Source organism: Sorex fumeus, unplaced genomic scaffold, assembly GCF_029834395.1.
Source record: "Sorex fumeus unplaced genomic scaffold, SorFum_2.1 ptg000055l, whole genome shotgun sequence".
Classification (NCBI taxonomy): Eukaryota; Metazoa; Chordata; class Mammalia; order Eulipotyphla; family Soricidae; genus Sorex; species Sorex fumeus.
In genome coordinates this window covers 3,061,268-3,081,169 of record NW_026606112.1, presented here as the reverse complement: position 1 = coordinate 3,081,169, position 19,902 = coordinate 3,061,268, and the positions used below count along the sequence as shown (strand labels likewise).

The window sequence follows — 19,902 nt, the reverse complement described above, 5'->3', positions numbered from 1 at the left end:
AGGGAAAGTAGCTCTCACCCAGGGCAGGTTTACCTTTCAACTCCTTGTTTTGTCAATCTGGATTTCTAGAAGATGCTGGAGGCACAGGGGATTTATACAGAAACCTGCCTAAACACAGCCAGCGCAGTGGAACTTGGAAAATCGGCCCGGGAGAGAAAGAGACCAGGAAGGTGGGGGCTGGGAGGGGTGGGGGTGGAGTTAGATCAGGAAAGAAAAGATGCCCAGGCTGGAGTGGCAGATCTTGGAGGAGAGGGGCAGACTGGATCAGCAGTACAGGAGAGAAGGGGCTGCTTGCATGGGGCACATCCGGGTTTGCATCTGCACCACCGTACAGGGTGGCCCCAGCACAGCTAGGAGTGATCTCCGAGTGCAGAGCCAGGAGTAAAGCCTGAGTACAGCTGGGTGTGGCCCCCAAACAACAACAACAACAAATTTGTAATTAATAAGAGATGACTAGGGCCCAAGATATAGCTCAATGGTAAAGCACTTGCCTTGTTCATGTAACTCCCTGGGTTTCATCCCCAGAACTGAAAAAAAAAAAAAAGGAAAAGAAGAAAAAGGGAGGAGTGGAGAGAAAAAAGAAATTTAGAAAACATTCAACTGGCCTCAGGGGAATCAAAAGGAAAAGCAAAGGAATCATTTTTTACATTTTCTACGTGCGTGTGTGCCCGTGCTCAAGTGTGTTCCGAGGAGTCAAGCGGCTTCCAGTTTTCTCCCTGCAGCCCGATCCTCTGGACAGTTTGCAGAGCTGCCCTCAGGCCACCCCTCAGCATTGTCCTCCCAGTGTAGATAGAGGTCCCCACCCCAGCCCTGCAGGGGCTCCGCCCAGTACACCCCCTTTATCTGCCCATTCAGCCCAGACCCCACAGCTGTAGAGAAAAGACCAGGGCCCTGGGCAGGGAGGGGGTGGGGGTGCCTCTTTCGGCAGGCTGGTTCCGTCCCCATTCCCAAGACACAAGCCTGGACTCCCTCCTTCGGTAAACTCAGATAACGATTCTTACGACTCTCCAAGTCATTCTGGTGAAGGCCGAATGTCAAGGAGGTCCCAGCCAGAAACTGTGACTCACGAAATTTCCTCTGTCAAGACCAGAAGAGACAGATTCTGCGCCCAAGGACGCCCTCCAGCTGCAGCGTGCACGAAGGCCTGTCAGCTCCTGGGCCTCCAGAGCCAATGAGCCGGCTGCCTTTCCGGCTCTCCAGAGTTCTCCCAGCAGAGGGCTGGGAGTGGGTGATTCACTGTATCAAAGCCATAGGCTTTAAGGGTGGGCTGGCTGGTTGTTAGCTTACTTGGGTTTTGGTGGTGACAGAGATGAACCCAGGATTACACACACAAGGCAAGTGCTTTACCACTGAGCCACATCTCTGGCCTCAAGCCTGAGACTTAAAACATGACATTTCAGATTTGCCTTGGAAAGTGATTGGCTGCGTCACAAAGCCCAGAGAGTTATTTCAGACTTGATTTCTACACAGACCAAATCCACAGCTTTTTATGTCCTTCCTTCCTTCCTTCCTTCCTTCCTTCCTTCCTTCCTTCTCCCTTCCCTTCCCTTCCTTCTTTTATCTTTATCTTAAATTTCTTTGACTTCTTGTGTTTTGGAGCCACACCTAGCTGTGCTCAGGGCTTACTTCTGGCTCTGTGCTCAGGGGACCCCATGGGATGCTAGGGATAGAACTGGGGCCGGCCACATGCAAGGCAAGTGCTCGACCTCCAGTCCTACCTCTCTGGCTCACTTTTTTTTTTCTTTATGAATCTCTTCAAAACATAAAAACCAGGAATACTGGATGCTTGTAACAAATCATGAACAACTCTGTACACAGTGTTTATATAAAGTATAAGGGGGAAATTTAAATAAATGAATATTTTTTTTTAAAAGAGAACAAATTTGGGGTTCCTCGTATGGAGAAAAGTATGAGAAAGGCACCAGTGGGAGTTCTGATGGTAGGAAAGAAGGAAGACTGCACTGGGAGTGGTAGGAGATAAGGGCAGGAAGAAGGTGGGGCATCTGCAGGAGACCTTTGGATTCTAGGAGTTTGCACTCTTCTCCAAAGCCAGGAGCCCCAGACTGTGAGCAGGGGAAGGGCAAGAGAACAGACGGTTCCGGTAGTCAGGTCATACGAGACCACATGAATCACACAGTGAACACTGGGGTTTAAAGATGGGCAAGAGGTTGCTCCATCAATGGTTTTTGGTTTCCCCCAGGAAAAGAATAGTTCACACACACACACACACACACACACACACACACACACACACTTTGTTTCTTTTGGGGGCGGTGCCATTTCCGGCAGTACCCAGGGCATACCCCTGGCTCTGTGTTCAGGGATCACCTCTGGCAGGGCTTGGGAGACCATATGCGGTGCCTTGTAATTGAACCCAGGTCATTCAAGGCAAGCACCAAAATCCCTGCACTATCTCTCAGATCCCCAAGGGATTACTTCTTTATAAGGTCCTGTGTAAACTGGCTGAGAGAAAATAGCACAAAGGGCTGAGTGTTCGCTTTGCATGTGAGAGAGGCCTGGGTATGATCTCCAGCAACATGGGAATCCCCACCTCCATCAATACCACTGGGAGTGACCCCCAAGCATAGAGCTGGTAGCAGCCCCTGAGACACCCATCTCCTTGCAAAAAAAAAAAATTGTAAAGGAGGCAGGGGGTGAAGAGTAATGATCTTGAGCACTGGGGGTCCTAAGGCACGCACTCTCCTCCCTCACCCCCAGGATCCTGAGTCCTGTCCCATCTCTCTCACCCCCAGGTTCCTGAGTCAAGCGCTCTCCCTTCTCTCACCCCCAGGCTTTGCTCCTCCTTTTAGTTTCAAGCACAGGTCAAGAGCAATCTCCAATGTCTTTTATTGGTCTCTCTGAGTCAGATGAGATGTCTGAGACCTCACCCCCAGGCCTGAGCTACAAGGAAACTGAACTGTGTGACTTTGTGGTGACATCTAGCACGAAGGGGACACCCCTCTTCCTTCCAAGAAAACATCCTTCCCTTTGGAGCCACACAGCTGCTCACTCTTCTGCCATGATTCAGTTGGTTGAGTGACAGCCTAATCTTGTTTTTGCAAATAAAAAAGACACGAAGAGCAGCAGGTTGCCAAAGAATCCTTGGTCTAGGGAACTCGTGCTTAGTAAATGAAATTGTTTAAAAAGGGAAATCAAGGCTTCCCTAGAGAGCTAGAACAAGTAAGGCACTTGCTGACCCGTTTGATCCCAGCACCCCAATCATCCTCTGAGCTCCACCAGAAGTGACCCCTAAGTACAGCACCAGGAATAAGCCCTGGGCAATGCCCGGTGTGGCACAACCTCCAACCCCTGGCAAAGTGGAAAACCATCCACTTTTTTAGAGGATTATCCTCACACACCTGCAAAACCAGCTATCTACCTGGAAGATGGGTTTTTCCAAAAATAGGTTCATTGGAGTCCAGAAAACAGACGTCAGCAAACTCATAAGAGTGCCTTGTTCTGGAGTCACTGGTTGACAGTACCCACAAGAAGTTAAGAGTGGATTTACCCAGTGACTCAGGCACCAAATGCTACAAAGTTCTTCAGTTGCTATTATCCCTATAATTACACAATAGTTATACACTGCAAAGGACTTGGCGGTTACCTGCACATGTGTCCTCATACCTGTGGCCTTTATACCTGACTGAGCACTGATGCAGGAGTAGATTTGAGAGAGATCAGTAAAAGGTCTGATAAGAGGGGTCTCAGCAAAGAAAGGGTCAGCTTACTCCCTGGATAGTCAGGAGAGACGACAAAAAACACCCATCAGCTTCTACAGCATGTTCAAAATTACTGTTCAACATCTGAGTTCATGGCCTTACCTGTTCTAATTATCTCCTGTTTTATTGTTAATATTTCTTCCTAACTAAATGGGTAAACCTGGAACCTTAAAACTGCTGGAGGAAAATCCTGAGTCACATTGGACAGCTCTGTGGGCGGGCCCCAGAACCTGTCTTCAGTGAGGTTCCTTGGTAAGGTTACTCATTTGATCAAATCGTACAAAATACATAATGAGTAAGAGGCGATCCAGTTTTCCACATCTTTCCTTTCCAGGCGAAGAAGCAGAAAAGTCATGTTCAGAATCTGTCTCCAAGAGGATAGTACAGCGGCTAGGTCTCATGTCTCACACACAGTCGATTCAGGGTCCATCTCTGGCACAGAGGATGGTCTGCTGAGCACCACCAGGGGTCGCTCCTGAGCACAGAGCCAGGAGGGCCACTGGGTGTGGCCCCAAACCCCAAATGAAAAATAGTCTGCCTTCAGGGATGGCAGCCAGGGGAGAGGGCCTGGAAGTCCTGACCAAACAGCAGGGCAGGTACTCACTCTTCCAACCGGATTGCTTGACTTTTGTGTACATTTGCCCTTCAGCAAGTTTCCTTGATATAGGCTACAGGAATGGAGCAAATGAACACAAGAAACCACCCTGAAGCCCTAGGAGTGACTCTAGGTCTCTGAAATGAGCTCACAGCAAGGTCACTTTCCATAAGGGGGTACCATCGGGAGAGTCTGAGGGATGCTGGGAAAATGTGCATTTTCAACTTGGAAGTTAAACAATAGCCACTTCTTCATTCATTAACTGACTTGGAATGGAAATCAAGACTATGACCACGACAAGAAAGGGTCAGTGCTCTAAAGTCATTGTTTTATTTCAAGTTTCTATCAGAAACTCTGACTTCACCACCACGAACTCTTTTCCTAGGAATCTCTACTTGACTTCTAGCGAAGACCTTCTGTGGCCTGAGAAAAGTTAAGCACTGTTCAAAACAATAACTTTTATTTTCGTGTGGTATTCAGGGCTTACTCCTGGCTCAGTGCTCGCTATCATTTCTGGCAGTGCTCCAGGGACCATATGTAGTTCTGGGGATCAAACTGGGGCTGGCAGTGTGTAAGGCAAGTGCATCAAATCCTGTACTATCTCTTCTTCTCAACTTTTCTTCTTTTATCTTTTTGCAGGGTATCTGGTTTTGAACCCAAGGCAATAAAACATTAACTATCTTTTTCTTATAGTGAAGTAAAATACCTTTACTTTTAAAAAATTGTTTTTTTAAACAAAATAAATTGACTTGAAAACTGTTAGGGGAGAGAAAAATAGAATTACATGTTCAATAGAGAACATTTGCTTTTCCAGAGGGGGGAAAAAAACCAGGTACACGTCTCAGGTTGAGATGAGGCCAATCTCCAGAGAATGAGCCTAAACATTAACCTTTTATGATGACTGGCCAAAGAAGCTACCAGAAGCTCCTGATTAAAACTTAAATCTCTTCATGTCAATCATGAGCAGATACTCTCCTTCTGTGTGTGGGAAGCAGAGCAACCTTGACTCCTGTGGAGGTAAACATGAATAGTCTCCCCATAGAGAGAAGAGGTTACCGATGTATTAGAAGAAGATCTGTCTACCTCTGCTCAGCTTAACTCCAGAGGAAACAACCACATCAAATTCATTCATGATTAATCTTGAAGGGCCAATTCAGAAAAACTGGGGCTCCACGGGAGTGAGTAACAGTGTGTGTTTTTGTGTATATAGGTGTTAATGTCTGTTGGGTATTTTGCTTGTTTGGAGACCACATTCAATGGTGTCCAGAGCCTACTCCTGGATCTGTACTCAGGGATCACGGTCTTTTGGGACGAGGGAGACCATCTGGGATTCTGGGGTTCGAGCCCAGATGGAATGTGTATAAGCCCTACCTGCTGTGCTATCCCTTTAGTCCCTACAGGTTTGAATTTCTGAGTCTTTCCATTTAGCTACTGCTCTCTATTTAGCAGTAATCTTAATAGAAAACGTCAGCACAGGGGCTGGAGAGATAAGATAGTACAGCATATAGGGTATTTGCCTTGCACGCGGTCAACTCGAGTTTGATTACAGGCATCCCACATGATCCCCTGAGCACTATCAGGAATAATTTCTAAGTAGAGAGCTGGAGTAACCCCTGAGTATTGCCAGGTGGGCCCCGCCGCACCCCCTTGCAAAAAAGTTAGAAAGAAAATGTTAACATAGAGCCTTACTTGATTATATATAATGTTATATATGTATATTTGTAGTGCCAGGATTAAACCCAGGGCCTCACAGCTCCAAGACACAGCTCTACCTCTGAGCTACATCCTGGCTCTTACAGATCTTTATTCGAAACTGAGAATCTCTGGGCTGGAGTGATAGCACAGCAGATAGGGCGTTTGCCTTGCACACAGCCGACCTGAGTTTGATTCCCAGCATCCCATATGGTCCCCTGAGCACTGTCAGGGGTAATTTCTGCGTGCAGAGCCAAGAGTAACCCCTGTGCATCGCCAGGTGTGACCCAAAAAGGCAAAAAAAAAAAAAAAGAAACCGAGAATCTCATGATAGTTTAAGTGTTAGGAGCAGGATTAAGAAGCTGATTTCCATTCTAATTAAACCACATTATTATTATTATTATCATTATTATTATTATTATCATTATTCTTCTTATTATTATTATTACTCTGGGAGGTGGGTTTATTTGCGGGGACAGGGGCCTCCTCAGCACTGCTAGGGGCCATCAGGACTATGCAGTGCCCAGGACACCACACAGTTGCTGGGGGCTGGTCCAGGGCCCTCTGAATGCCAGGCATGAGCTCGCTCCAGCCTCTTTGAACCATCTGATTTGAAAAATTTCTCCCCGTGCGAGCCAGAGAGATAGTACAGAAATAAGGTGTTTGCCTTGCAGCGCAGCTAAGGTCAGTCTGAACCCCAGCACCCACATTTGGTCCCCATTTTTCCAGTGATCCTGGAAAACAGTCAAGTCCTGAGCTCTGCTGGGTGCAGCTCAACCCTCCATCCCCACCAAAGCAAACAAATCAGAAGGCTCCTCCCATTGACTGGGCCAGAAATCAGGAAACCACCACTCTTCCCTGATGCCCCGAAGGAAGTAAGAGAAAGTCATCTCTGCCAGGAAGCTGCCAGCCTTCCTGAGGGAGTCCGGAGGGAAACTGAGTCCATGGCTATGGGGAGAAACCCAAGGACTGGCACAAATTTGGAGAGATAGAAGAGCAGCTAGGGTGTTTATCTTCCACTTGGCCAACCCAGGTTCAATCCTCAGCATCCCATATGGTACCTGAGTCCCACCAGGAGTAAGAGCTGAGTAAGTCCTGAGCACAGCTGGGTGTGCCCCAAAAATAACAAATCAAAAAAGACTGGCACAAAAACGCAACCCAGGTCCCAGGCTGTAGGAAAGAATGCCAACAGAGAGAAGGATGAATATCTGTCTGAACTGCCCAAAAAGAACATCCGATCACCAAACTGACAAAGCTAAGGGGTTTTCGAGCTTGGTTCTTCCTAAAATTTGCCTAAGTCCTCTTGTCATGGACATACTTGAAACAACACTCAGAACAGCCTCATCTGCTCACTTGAGGCTGCTGCCTTGAATCTGGGGCTCATCGGTGGGGGGTGGGGGTGGGGGCCGCCTCTGTAAAGCATCTTCATTGGTGCCTGCTTCTGTCACCCGCTCTGATTTCCCTCTGCCTAGTGAGGGAGCTCTTCCGCCTCACCCAGCCTCAGTGACATTCCAAGAAAGCTTCCCTGAGGGTTCCCCTCCCATGAATGACCCACCCCAGGGCTCCGACAGTTAGAAGCTCCTTAGGATTCTTGAGTCTTTTACTGCTTTTAGGGTTGCATGGCAGCCTTGATCTACTAGACCAGCTTCTCTAGGGCAAAAATCCAATCATATCTGACTTTATACTTAATGGTGCAGGATTTAGTACAGAGCCTGGAACATGGTAGGTGTTCAGCAAATGTGGCTTAATGGCTATTTTCAATATCCCTGCTGATTTGAGGCAAGAGTAGGGTCTCTTATCCCTTTAATGTGGAAGTCCTGGTGTCTTTTTTTTTTTTTTAACTACTCTCGGAAGTTCTCAGAGGGTCTCTGATCAAGGATTAATTCTGGTGTTCAGGGTACCATCGGGGATGCTGGAGACAGAACCACCATCAAACACACATAAGGCTAGAACTTTATGGTCGGAAGTATATCTCTGGCCTCTCTTCTGCACATCTTCAAATCTATGTAGGGCCTTGAGACAGCAGGTAGGGTGCTGGCCTTGCAAACAGCTGACCTGAATTTGCTGCCTTCACCCCATTTGATGCCCCGAGTCTACCAGGACTGATCCCTGAGTGTAGAGTGGGAGTAAGCCCAACAGGTGTAGCCCCAAAGCAAACAAAACAACAAACCTATATATATCAAGGCCTCTGGGCTGGGGCAATGTCCATCCTAAAGCAGAAACTCTTTAAGATGCTTTTTCTCATGTATGTTTTCATTTGGGGGTCATCATAGGGGATAAAGGACATCTCTGGGCAAGATCTGTGTGTGGCTTGCTCCCAGCAGTGCTCAGGGACCATGTGGTGTTGAAGATCAAACCCAGACCTCCCACAGCAAAGCAATCCCCTGTTCCCTTCCCCATACATTAAACAAAAGAGTGGGTTTGGACTCACTCACAGATAAGTAGGTATGATCAATCATTCTGGGTTCACAGCATGCAGTACTGAATGTGTGTGCGGTTTTTGGGGGGGGTCACACCCAGTGATGCTCAGGGGTTACTCCAGGCTTTTGCACTCAGAAATCACTCCTGGTGGTGCTCGGGGGACCATATGGGACGCTGGGAATCGAACCCGGGTTGGCCGCATGCAAGGCAAACCCCCTACCCGCTATGCCATCACTCCAGCCCCATGAATGTGTTTTTGAAGGTGCACATCTCATCTTACTCCTTTGCTCTGTGCTCCGGAATCACTTCCAGTGGTGATCAGGGTTGCTGAATATCAAACTGGTCTTGGCTGCATGCAAGCCAAGCACCCTATCTCTATTTTGTCTCTCCACTTCAGCATGGAGTACTATAGTTGCAAACTCCGATGACACTGCCTACCGGATGGGAGTCTGGCCAGGACAGCCTTTCTGAGACACAGCTGCATTTGTGACCTTACACAGGCTCTTTTGGGAGCCAGAACCACTACTGAGGCCCTCACAACCTCACAAGGCTACCGATCTTGAAACCATCATATGCAGTCACCAAAAAAAAAAAAAAAAGTTTTTCTCCAGCAGCAGAGTCTTAAATTCTTTTTTAAATTTCATTTTCCTAAGTTTATTCACATTGATACATCCAATATTTCAACACTTCAACACCAATCCCACTACCATTACACCTTCTCACCTCCATTATTTCAAATTTCCCCCCACCATTCAAAGCCTGCCTGCCAGGGTTGGATGCTAGATCGTTTATTTACTATTGCTTATTTTAAATATTGTGAGAGTCGCGTGGCCGCAAAAGTGGCTATGCACTACTGGAGAATCCTAAATTCTTATTTTAAGGAGGAAGACAATTTTTTTTGTTGTTATTTTAAAATATTTTGTATATGGTTCTTTATTTTTACAATGAAAAAATAAATATATTCATTTTTTTAAAAATTGTAGTTTACGGGCTGGAGCGACAGCACAGCGGGTAGGGTGTTTGCCTTTCATGTGGTAAACCTGGGTTCGATTCCCAGCATCCCATCTGGTCCCCTGAGCACCGCCAGGAGTGACTCCTGAGTGCAGAGCCAGGAGTAACCCCTGTGCATCGCCGGGTGTGACCCAAAAAGCAAAAAAAAAAAAAAAAAGTAATAATAATAATCATAGTTTAGGAAATTACAATAGTGTTATAATTTATAGTATGGATAGATAAGCACCCCACAATCACCACAGTGATTACAATGGATCCTAAATGCTTTCTTTGATAAACACAAAGTTCTTATTGACGTGTTCTTTATCACAAAGCAATTGATTTCTTGCCCTTAAATAAAAAGCATGGGGTCAGAGAGAGCTCAATGAGCTGGAGCACATGCTTTGTATGTGAGAGGCTCAGGTTTGATCCCTGGCACCACCTCAAGCCAAGAGCAGCCCCTGAGTAATAATCGGATACTTCAACCAAATCTAGGTTTCCATTAGAAGCATCCCATGGGGCCAGAGAGATAGGGCAACAGACATGGCATTTGCCTTGCATGCTGCTAACCCTGATTCAATTCCTGGCACCCCACAAGGTCCTGAAACCTCACCAGGAGAGATCCCTGAATGCAGAGCCAGGAGTAAAGTTCTGAGTATCACCTGGTGTGGCTTGAAACCAAACACACACACACACACACACACACACACACACACACACACACTGCAAAACAAAAACCAAAAAAAACCAAAAGAAGTACCCCAACTTCAGACATGTTACATTTGGGGTATATGTGCAGGGAGCAGAAGAGTGCATTATAGAGTTAAGAAAATACAGTAAGCACTATAGAGAAAGCGTGGACTGTCTTAATACCAAGAAAAGTCATTACATATAGTTTCTGGGTCCAGAAGATAGCATAGTGGTAGGATGCTTGTCTTGACTGTGGCCAACCTGGCTTTGATCCCCAGTACCACATATGCTCCCCTGAACACCACGAGCACCAGGACTGATCCCTGAGCAGAGAACCAATTAAAAATTTTTAAAAATATATATTAGGGAGTTTCTGTCATTCTCTTCCCAATTCCCAGTTTGACTGAAATATTACTGACATAAAGCACTGAGGAAGTGTGTTTTGAATTTGGTTTTTGGGCCACACCTGCAGTGCTCAGGACCTGCTCAGGGATCAGTCCTGGCGGGGCTCAGGGCATCATGCATGGTACCAGGATAGCCCCAAGTAAAGCCAGGGCCTTGCCTGCTCTACTCTGTCTCCAGCACCAAGGAAGTTTAAGGTGTGCTGTCTGTTCAGCTTTGTGGCTAGAGGAGTCCTCAGGGGACATTTGTGCTAATAAGCACGCCAAGTCTCTGGCTGAGTCAATGAAGCAAACACCCTGAAGCAAAATCAATATAACTTGGGTTTGTTTATCTTTTGTTTTAATTTAATTTGGGGGTTGGGGGAGGTCCTCCCCAGCAGGGCTATGCTCGTCAGCAGGAGGCCATGGGGTACCAGGCATCAAGCCCCCAGCGGAAGCAGGCATGAACTCTAGCCCTCTTAGCCATACCCCAGCACCAGGCTGTTTTGGGGTTTTTCTGTTTTGATTGGCAGGGGGAAAGCTGGTACGCGACACACCCAGGGTTGCTCAGGTGCCCTGGAGGGCTCGGCGGGAACCATACGGGCTACTGGAGGGCTGGCCAGGCTGGCCACATGCAAGGCAAACACCCTGTGCTGTTTGATGTTTGGTTTGGGAGCTGCACATGGCAGTACTGGAGCCCACAACCAGATCTGTGCTTGCGGGTCACTCCTGGAGGTGCCCTGGCCACCCCCAGCTCAGTGCTAAGGGCCAAGTTGGCGGTGCCACTCGGAAGCCATCCCTCCAGCGCTCAGCCCCGTCTCCCAAGAGCCCTTTCCTTAAGCATTTGGATATGACCAAGTCATGTTTCGCTCGCTTCCCCCACCCCAAATAAATTCCTGCCAAATTGAGACCCAGAGAAAATGAAGGCGTCTGCACTTACCGCACCTCGTCCTTGAGCCCGGGAACGGGGGTGGTGGTGGTGGGGCGAGCCGGTGCCAGGGGTTCTCTCTAACGCCGCGTGTGACCCAGACTCTGAAAAGGGAAAGAGGACATGCTGACCCCAGGCAGTGGAGAAGGAGATAGAGGAGGGTGGCGATGGGCAGCAGGGACTAGGGCGGAGGGATCAGAGGAGGGACGAGACAGGCTGAGTCACTCACTCCGCGGTGCGCCTTCGAGGACCAGGGAAGCCTCGGAGCCAGGCAGCAGAGGGAAACCCCCCTGGCCCGTATCACGGGAAAATGGGGCACTGTCAACTCTACAAAGCTCTCTGGGTTCATAGGGGCTGAATGTTCAAGGACGAAAATCTTCGGGTGACAGGGAGAGACAGGGAAGCATAAGAAGAGAGGCCTAAGAGGCAAGGGAAGAGCAGATCTGCCCAGTGTTCGGGACTCAGCTTCCCTGCTTGTTGGTGGGGGCCTCTCCATCTTTTCCTTAACCTCTCTGATTGGCTGGATTAGATATGTGGGCCTAATATCACCTTCCATTAAGGACACTCTGACAAGCATGGTAGAGCCTAGAGTACAACCCCTGGCTTCTCGAATTCCCTAGAGCACCGCTGAAAGCAATACCTGAGCACTGGGCTGGGAACAGTCCAGCTCCGCCAGGCATAATCCAAAACCGACCAAACAACAAAGTGACATGACAATAAATGACAAGACTGTCCACTACCTAGGAAAGAACACTGAGAAAAGAAAAGACGCGTTTGATGGTGATACACCTTGAATTGTGGTTTCATAAGGGTGAACTGCCAAACACTTAAAATGGTTCAAAGCATTTGTGGGCCACTCCGGTTAGAAATATTCATTTACCCTTAAAAGCCCTTTAAGGCTGTTTTTCGTGAGTTCAGGATATGACACAAGAGACCCTCAACTTGGTTCCGGGTGGCACATGTTCACTCCAGACCCGGTCACCCCCGCCCCAGTACTGTTGGGTGTGTCCCTTTTAAAAAATATTAATATTTCACAACAATTAAGCTTCATTTCATCTTTAAGTAAATACACTCTAGGGGAGGAAATCCAGCAGATTTTATTATCCCACTATTGTGTGACTCCCACTCCCTGGGGAAGGATCAGTTTTCCCCCACCTAACTGGGGGGAGGGAGGGAGGGAGGTGGGAGAGGGATACTGAGCTCTGGACAGGCAGCAGCCCAGCTTCCTCCTACTCATCTATCCAAAGTCCTTCCCAGCTTGAAGGCCTCATTAACTAAGGCTGAGCTTCTGATTAACATACAGCACTTCAAGGAACTTTAACCTGCAGAAACCTGGCGTCTGACTTGCTCCCCCAAGTCCAACCTGGGTCACGAGTGCCAGTTTCAAGGGCAATAAAGGACCAAGCTGTTTGCTTACAGCAAATGGAGGCGGTGCCATGGAATTAAAGCTTCTCCCTCGACTGTGCTCCGAAGCCTGGACAAGGAATGCCCGCAGCCCGCCTGCCGGTGCTGGGGGAACAAGAACAATAAACGAGGACAAATTTCCAGAGGGACAGGATTAATTCCTAACAGGCATTTTAACCATACGTTCCTGGGTGGCAAGCCATGAATTGGATTCAAGAGCACAGAAACAGGCAACAAGAGAGAGGGACTGTGCACAGGTGCTGTGAGGCTGGTGCCAGCACTAAGGCGAGCCCACGGAAGCTGCAAGCTCTGACCTGGCTGTGACGGGGGGGGGGGGGGGGGGGGGGGCAGCAAATTCACAGGTTTAAGTGCTGAGGCCTGGAATGTCAGAGTGGGCTATGGGCTAGGGAGGTGGCACAGTGGAGGAGCATTTACCTTGTATGCCTGAGGCCCCAGGTTTGAGCCAGGGAAACACACACACACACACACACACACACACACACACACACACACACACACACACCCCAATGTATGACTGTATTTGGAGAAAAGACCACTCACATGATTTTTGCTTTTTTTAGTGAGGTTTTTATGGGGGGTGGGTGTGGGTAGATGGTTTGGGGGCCACACCCAGCAGTGCTCAGGGCTCTTGGCTTTGCATTTAGATATCACACCTGGCAAGGCTCAGGAGATCATATATGATGCCAGGGATTGAACTCAGGTCAACTGTGAGGAAGACAAGCATCCTTCTCCCTGGGCACTACCGCTCGAGCCACCTCACATGGTCTTTGAACTCAATCAGGTCATATGGGCGAGCTCGGATCTAGCAGGGCAGATGCCCTTGTGAGAGGAAGTTAGGATTCAGATGCACGTACAGCCGAGGCTGGCCACATGCAGATGCTGTGAGAAGAAGGCCTCAGAGGAAAACGCCCTGGCTGACATCTTGACTTCCAGCCTTCTGAACCAGGATGTGGTTTAAACTCGTGGTTTAAACCATTTGACCTGTGCATTTCATCCTGGCAGCCCTGGCAAATGAATACTCTGCCCCAGTCCAAGCACTATCCTATCTCACACTGCAGGACCAGGCAGAACAAGGTCCAACAGAAATCTGACAGTATGAGGAGAAAGGGAACCATGCTCTAGCTACTGGCACCTAATTTAAACCCCATGAGAAACCGGAAAGCCATACAGTATGTCCCTGGCTCACAATGATCCTTCAGTTTGTCATCACTGGCTACATCAATTGCCATTTTAAAATAACCACTTATGGGGCCAGAGAGAGACAGTATAGCAGGTAAGTACTCCCTAAGCACCACCACGTGTGGCCCAAAAGCCAGAAATGTAAATGAATAAATAAAAACACCTACTTCCCAAAGAGATGGATCGACCCGGTAGAGTACACATTTGCATGAAGGAGCCCCAAGTATGGTCCCCAGACACCAAGCCAGGAGTAGCCCCTGAGCACACCAAGTATGACCTTAAAACCAGAAGATCATCCACATATATCAGACACAAGCTAGACTCTGGGTAGAACAACAAAGAAGAGTGTGACTTCTCAGTGTATCACTTCTCGGTGTATCACTTCTTGGTGTGTCTTGCCTGAGCAAGGCTAGAAAAGAGGAAAACCAAGTAGAAAAGACCAAGTGGCTGCCCTCCAAGGGATGCCAACAAGCAGGGCTCCGCAGTGGAATAAGACCTTCTTCCAGAAGATGCGTGCTGAAAGTAGACTATAGACTGAACATAATGGCCACTTAATACCTGTGTTGCAAACCACAACACCCAAAAGGAAAGAGAGAGAGTAAAAGGGAATGAACCTGCCACAGAGGCGGGAGGGGAGGGCTGGGCGACTTTGGATAGATGAGTAGATGACATTACAAAATGTCCTGGGCTGGGCCAATGAGATATTTGAGGGGGTAGGGGAGGGATACTGGGAACTTTGGTGGTGGAGAATGAGCACTGGTTGGAGGGATGGGTACTCAACCATTGTATGACTGAAATGTGAGCATGAAAGTTTATAAGTCTGTATCTGTACCTCACAATGATTCATTAAAAAAAAATTTTTTTTTAAATTTTTGGGCTGAGCAGGGCACACAGCCAAACAAAGCAAGGAACTAGCTCACATTTTGTCACATGGGGAAACCACTGGAGAACCGCAGTCTGGGGGTGGGGGGGAGTTAGGCGAGCACTCCTGGCAGTGCTCAGGGTAGCACATCCAAGTGTCTGGGGTAGAACCAGGGTGGGAAGCATGCAAGGAAAGTGCCTTAGCCCCTGTACTTTCTCTTCGGCCCCCAACCGAAGCTGAAGCAGCACCTCGTTTAGGAAAGGCCCCTCTGACAACAACGCAGAAGGGGCTGACGGAAGGATGATCCATCAGGGGAAGAGGAAACAGGGGCGCAGACTGAGGGGAGCTGGTGGAGGTCGGGGTGCAGCACAGGCTCTGGGAGGGCTTGGGGGACACAGCCCAAGGGCACAGGTGTTGCCTGTGCAAGAAGCAGTGCTGGTTTGACTGGCGGGCACCAGGTGACTGGTGAGATCAGGGGGATTCTGGAGATACATTTAATTTTGTATCCCTCACATGTCTGGAGCGATAGCACAGCAGGTAGGGCGGCTGCCTTGCACGCAACCAACATGGCCAACCCGAGTTCGATTCCTCCGCCCCTCTTGGAGAGCCCGGCAAGCTACCGAGAGTATCTCGCCCACACGGCAAAGCCTGGCAAGCTACCCGTGACGTATTCAATATGCCAAACACAGTAACAACAAAGTCTCACAATGGAGACGTTACTGGGCCCACTTGAGCAAATCGATGAACAACGGGAGGACAGTGACAGTGACAGTGACACATGTCACAATGGGAGCAAACCCCTTCCTTGCAGAAGTTACTCTTAGCTCTGTGCTCAGGGGGCCACTCCCAGCAATGCCCACATGCTAAGTGTGGGCGACTAGTCCTGGGAGCATCTCTCAGGCCCCTGCCACTCATTCTTTTATCAGGGTGACGTGTGGCCTGCCCTCAGTTTCCTCCTCCACAGAGAGTGGTGGGCATTTCTCTCATTGCATCGGGAGGATTCCTTGGGCTCATTAACACTCAAGCGCAATAAATGTTAGCTGGGATTAAAGAAGAAATAAACTTTGAAGAATAAGTGGATAACAAATGACTGTAATTAATTGCCAGCCTCCCCTGCAGTGAATGGGAGCAAATTAAAACCTCCACAACCACAGAGTAACAGCTGATATACATAAAATTATCCGGGAAAAGAGATGCTTCCAAGTTCCTTGATGTCTTCAGAGCAATCACACAGTAGCACTTGTAGCACTGTTGTCCCGTTGTTCATCGATTCGTTCATTGAGCGGGCACCAATAATGTCTCCATTGTGATACTTGTTACTGTTTTTGGCATATTGAATATGCCACGGGTAGCTCGCCAGGCTCTGTCTTGCGGGCGGGATACTCTCGGTAGCTTGCCAGGCTCTCAGAGAGGGATGGAGGAATTGAACCCAGGTCGGCCACATGCAAGGCCCTACCCGCTGTGCTATCACTCCAGCCCCTCACAAAATATCCTGGGCTGGGCCAATGAGATAGTAGAGGGGGTAAGGAGCGTGCCTTGCACACAGCTGACCTGGGTTTGAGCCCTAGTGTCCCATAGAGTCCTCCAAGCACCACCAGGAGTAATTCCTGAGTGCAGAGCCAGGAGTGACCCCTAAGCATTGACTAGGTGTGCCCCTACCCCCCCCAAAAAAGTCCTGGGGTGAAGAGATAGTATAGGGGTAAGGTACTTGTTTTTGCTTGTGGCTGACCAAAATTCTATCTACAGCACCACACATGGTTCCCTGAGCACCACCAGGAGTCATTCCTGAGCACAGAGCCAGGAGCAACCCCTGAGTTTTAGCAGATATGGGCCAATCACCCCTGCTCCCCAGGGTCCGAATGGGCTAGGGATACAGCATTTGTTTGCATGCGCAAGGCCCTGGCCTGGGTTTGACCCCTGGCAAAGCACGGTGCCCTGAACAGCAGGAGCAGGCCCTGAACATGACCGGGGGAGCCCCCAAACCAAAACTAAGACCAAAAGAATAAGAGGGCCCCCATATTTATGCATGACACCATATTCTGACGGGAGCAGGTGGATCTGAAGTTGTACAAGATCCAATTACATAAAAACATGAATTTTATTTAATGTAATTGTACTTTAATAAGTATGGGGAGAGTTCAAGAGGAAAGCACTTTTTTAAAAAAAATGTAGGAGTACTGCTATTTACTTAGCCATTGATTAAACTGATTGAATTGGGCATGAACTCCACATGACTTTAAAAAAATTTTTTTAATTAAATATCCATGACCATTACAAAGCTGTTCATAATTGGGTTTCAGTCATACAATGATCCAGGACCCATCCCGCCACCAGTGTACATGTCCCATCACCAATGTCCCATTTCCCTACCACCATCCCCTCAATGCCCCAACGCCCCACCTCCTACTCCCACTCCCAGACTCCCTCGATGGGTGGCACTTTCCTTCTTGCTCTCTCTCTCTCTCTCCCTAGGAAAGTACATTTCTATCTCAAGAAGAGAAAAACAGATTTTAAATTTTAATCTGCCTTCAACGCTTAAAGATTTCCCCAAAACATCATCTTCTGGAAACAGGTGAAGCTGGCTAAGAGTGTAAAAGTGCTCCCTTCCATAAGAAACTTTTATTATTATTATTATTATTTAGTGAAGCAAGACAGTTTTCATTTAATAAAATTTTCTTAGAAAGACATGACGAGAGAGAGGAAGTGTTCAAGAGAGAACACAGGTTTCTCCAGGGTACAAAAAAGCAAGCAAGCAAAGAGGCATATTCAAAGGAGAACATGGGCTTGAAGAGGAAGCCTACAAAGAAACAATTGGTTTTAAATTTTTTTTTTGCTTTGGGGCCACACCTGGAGGTGCTCCTGGTTCTGCACTCAATGGATCACTCCTCGCAGTGCTCAGAGGACCATCTGGGATGCCAGGGATCAAACCCAGGTCGGCCACATACAACCTTCCTACCCGCTGTACTATTGTTCCGGTCCCACAAAAAACATTTTACAAAGACCAGAATTCATCTCTCTCATTGTCAGATGGCTAAGGAACAGCATGTCTGGCCCTGAGGTTCCCTGGACAAGCTGCCCTCTTGTGGCTTTCCTACAAATTTTCCAGACACAGAAAAAGGACTGTTAGCAAGCTCTTGGGGCCAGCGACCCCCAGTCGGCTCACAAATCTCTCTCAAGGCCTGCGAGAGGGTGTGCACACTGCTCCGGGCATGAAGGAGCCCCAAGTTACAGCCAAGCATTAGGGAATCTAGAAAGCAGAGCAGCCACACAAGACAGACAGTCTGGGATGAGACGGACGCACTTCCTAAAGACACTCGGATCACCTTTCAGGCTGTGGCTGAACTTTCGGGGACACGAGCACATGCTTTCACTCCTGCAACAAGGAGTCAGAAAGCACCTGTTTGCATGGGGGTAAGTTGGGAAGCACACACAGCCAAGAGCCTCTGACGAGCGCTGTGCTGTTAAGTGTCCCTGGCGGAGGCACTGTGCCCGAGACAGCCTCACTGCAAAGCTAGAAATTAACCCACCACCATCGAGATGCTTCCTGATCGCGGATGCTCATGAATGCAGTTCCTGCACCCTGGTCTGTGGGAAACCCAAAGGTCTCATCAAACATTAAGCAGTTGTAAAGTAAAGTAAAAGCAGTTGTGAAAAAAAAAAAAAAGGAAGAGAGGCAAGGAGAGGGAAGTATACAAGAGGATGAAAGGAGGGTAGAAGCAGTGACAATTTTTTTTCAAAAGGTGAACTGAAAATAGAGATAAAAGTTGGCTGCGGCATTAACTTAAAAGTCGGCAACACTTTAGAAAGAGCAGTTCACAGAAGACATTTTTTTCTTTTCTTTCTTTTTTCCTTTTTTGGTGTTTGGGTCACACCCAGCAACACACAGGGGTTACCCTGGCTCTGCACTCAAGAATTACTCCTGGCAGTGCTTGGAGGATCACATGGGATGGTGGGAATTGAACTCGGGTCGGTTGCATGCAAGACAAACACCCTAACCGCTACACTATAGTTCCTGTACTATCGCTCTGGCCCCACTTTTTTTTTTTAGCAGGAGAAAGAAGCTGAGACTATACAGATGGGACAAGCCGGTGGGTTTCCACTGCTAAGACTCCTCCATGACTCCAGATCCAGTCCCCTGGGGAAACTCACAGCAGCCAACTCACTCTCACTCCTACTCAGCAAATCCAAGTGCTTCAGAGTCTCAATCTTTTCCAATCAAATTCTGCCACTTCCCAGGGCTGGGGTGATAGTACAGCAGGGAAGGCGCTTGCCTTTCACATGGCCGAGCCTGGTTCCATCCTCAGCATCCCATTTGGTCCCCACAGGAGAGATTTCTGAGTGCTGAGCCAGGAGTTACCCCGAGCATCACCAGGTGTGGTCCCCAAAGAGAATCACCACCAAAAAATCATGTCACTTTTCTTCTCAAATTCCTCTAGAAGCCTCTCCTCAAACTTGGAATAAAATGCCAGTTTTATTGAGAAAAAAAGTACTTCCTCCCAAGCTCCACCCTGCAGGCTGCCTCTCTACTACACTTCCCCTCTCCCCTCCCCCCACCTCCTCCCCGACCTGGCTGTTCCTCCAACTAGCCAGCTTTCTCACTTCTAAGTCTTGGCTCTCAGGTTCGCCCTCTCCTGAACTTCCTTTCCCTGCCTTTCCTGCCGACATCTATTTCTAGCTATATTCAATCCATCACCTCCTTCATGAAGTCTTCCCTGACGGCTTTATTATTATCTTTTTTTTTTTGACACACCCAGTAGTGTTCAGGAGAGGTGCTCAGCTCTGTGTTTGGAGGTCACTCTCAGCAGTGCTCAGGGACCATGGAGTGCCAGGACAAAACCTGGGCCTCTAGCATGCAAACTCTTCAAAATTATCCATAATCATTAACCTTGCACTTTTTGTTTTGTTTTTTGTTTTTTGTGTCACACCTGGTGATGCACAGGGGTTACTCCTGGCTCTGCACTCAGGAATCACCCCTGGCAGTGCTCAGGGGACCATGTGGGATGCTGGGAATCGAACCTGGG

The 19,902-nt window shown here is 48.3% G+C and overlaps 1 protein-coding gene across 2 annotated transcripts in view; it reads right to left on the bottom strand.

Annotated features, from left to right (window-relative positions):
* The window catches only part of RBM47 (RNA binding motif protein 47), a 172,953-nt gene that overhangs the window by 83,637 nt on the left and 69,414 nt on the right, over nucleotides 1–19,902 (bottom strand). For both annotated transcript variants that reach the window (XM_056125528.1, XM_056125529.1), the window contains exon 3: nucleotides 11,428–11,519. The gene's annotated coding sequence lies outside the window, so the exon portion shown is untranslated. The remainder of the gene's footprint in view (nucleotides 1–11,427; nucleotides 11,520–19,902) is intronic.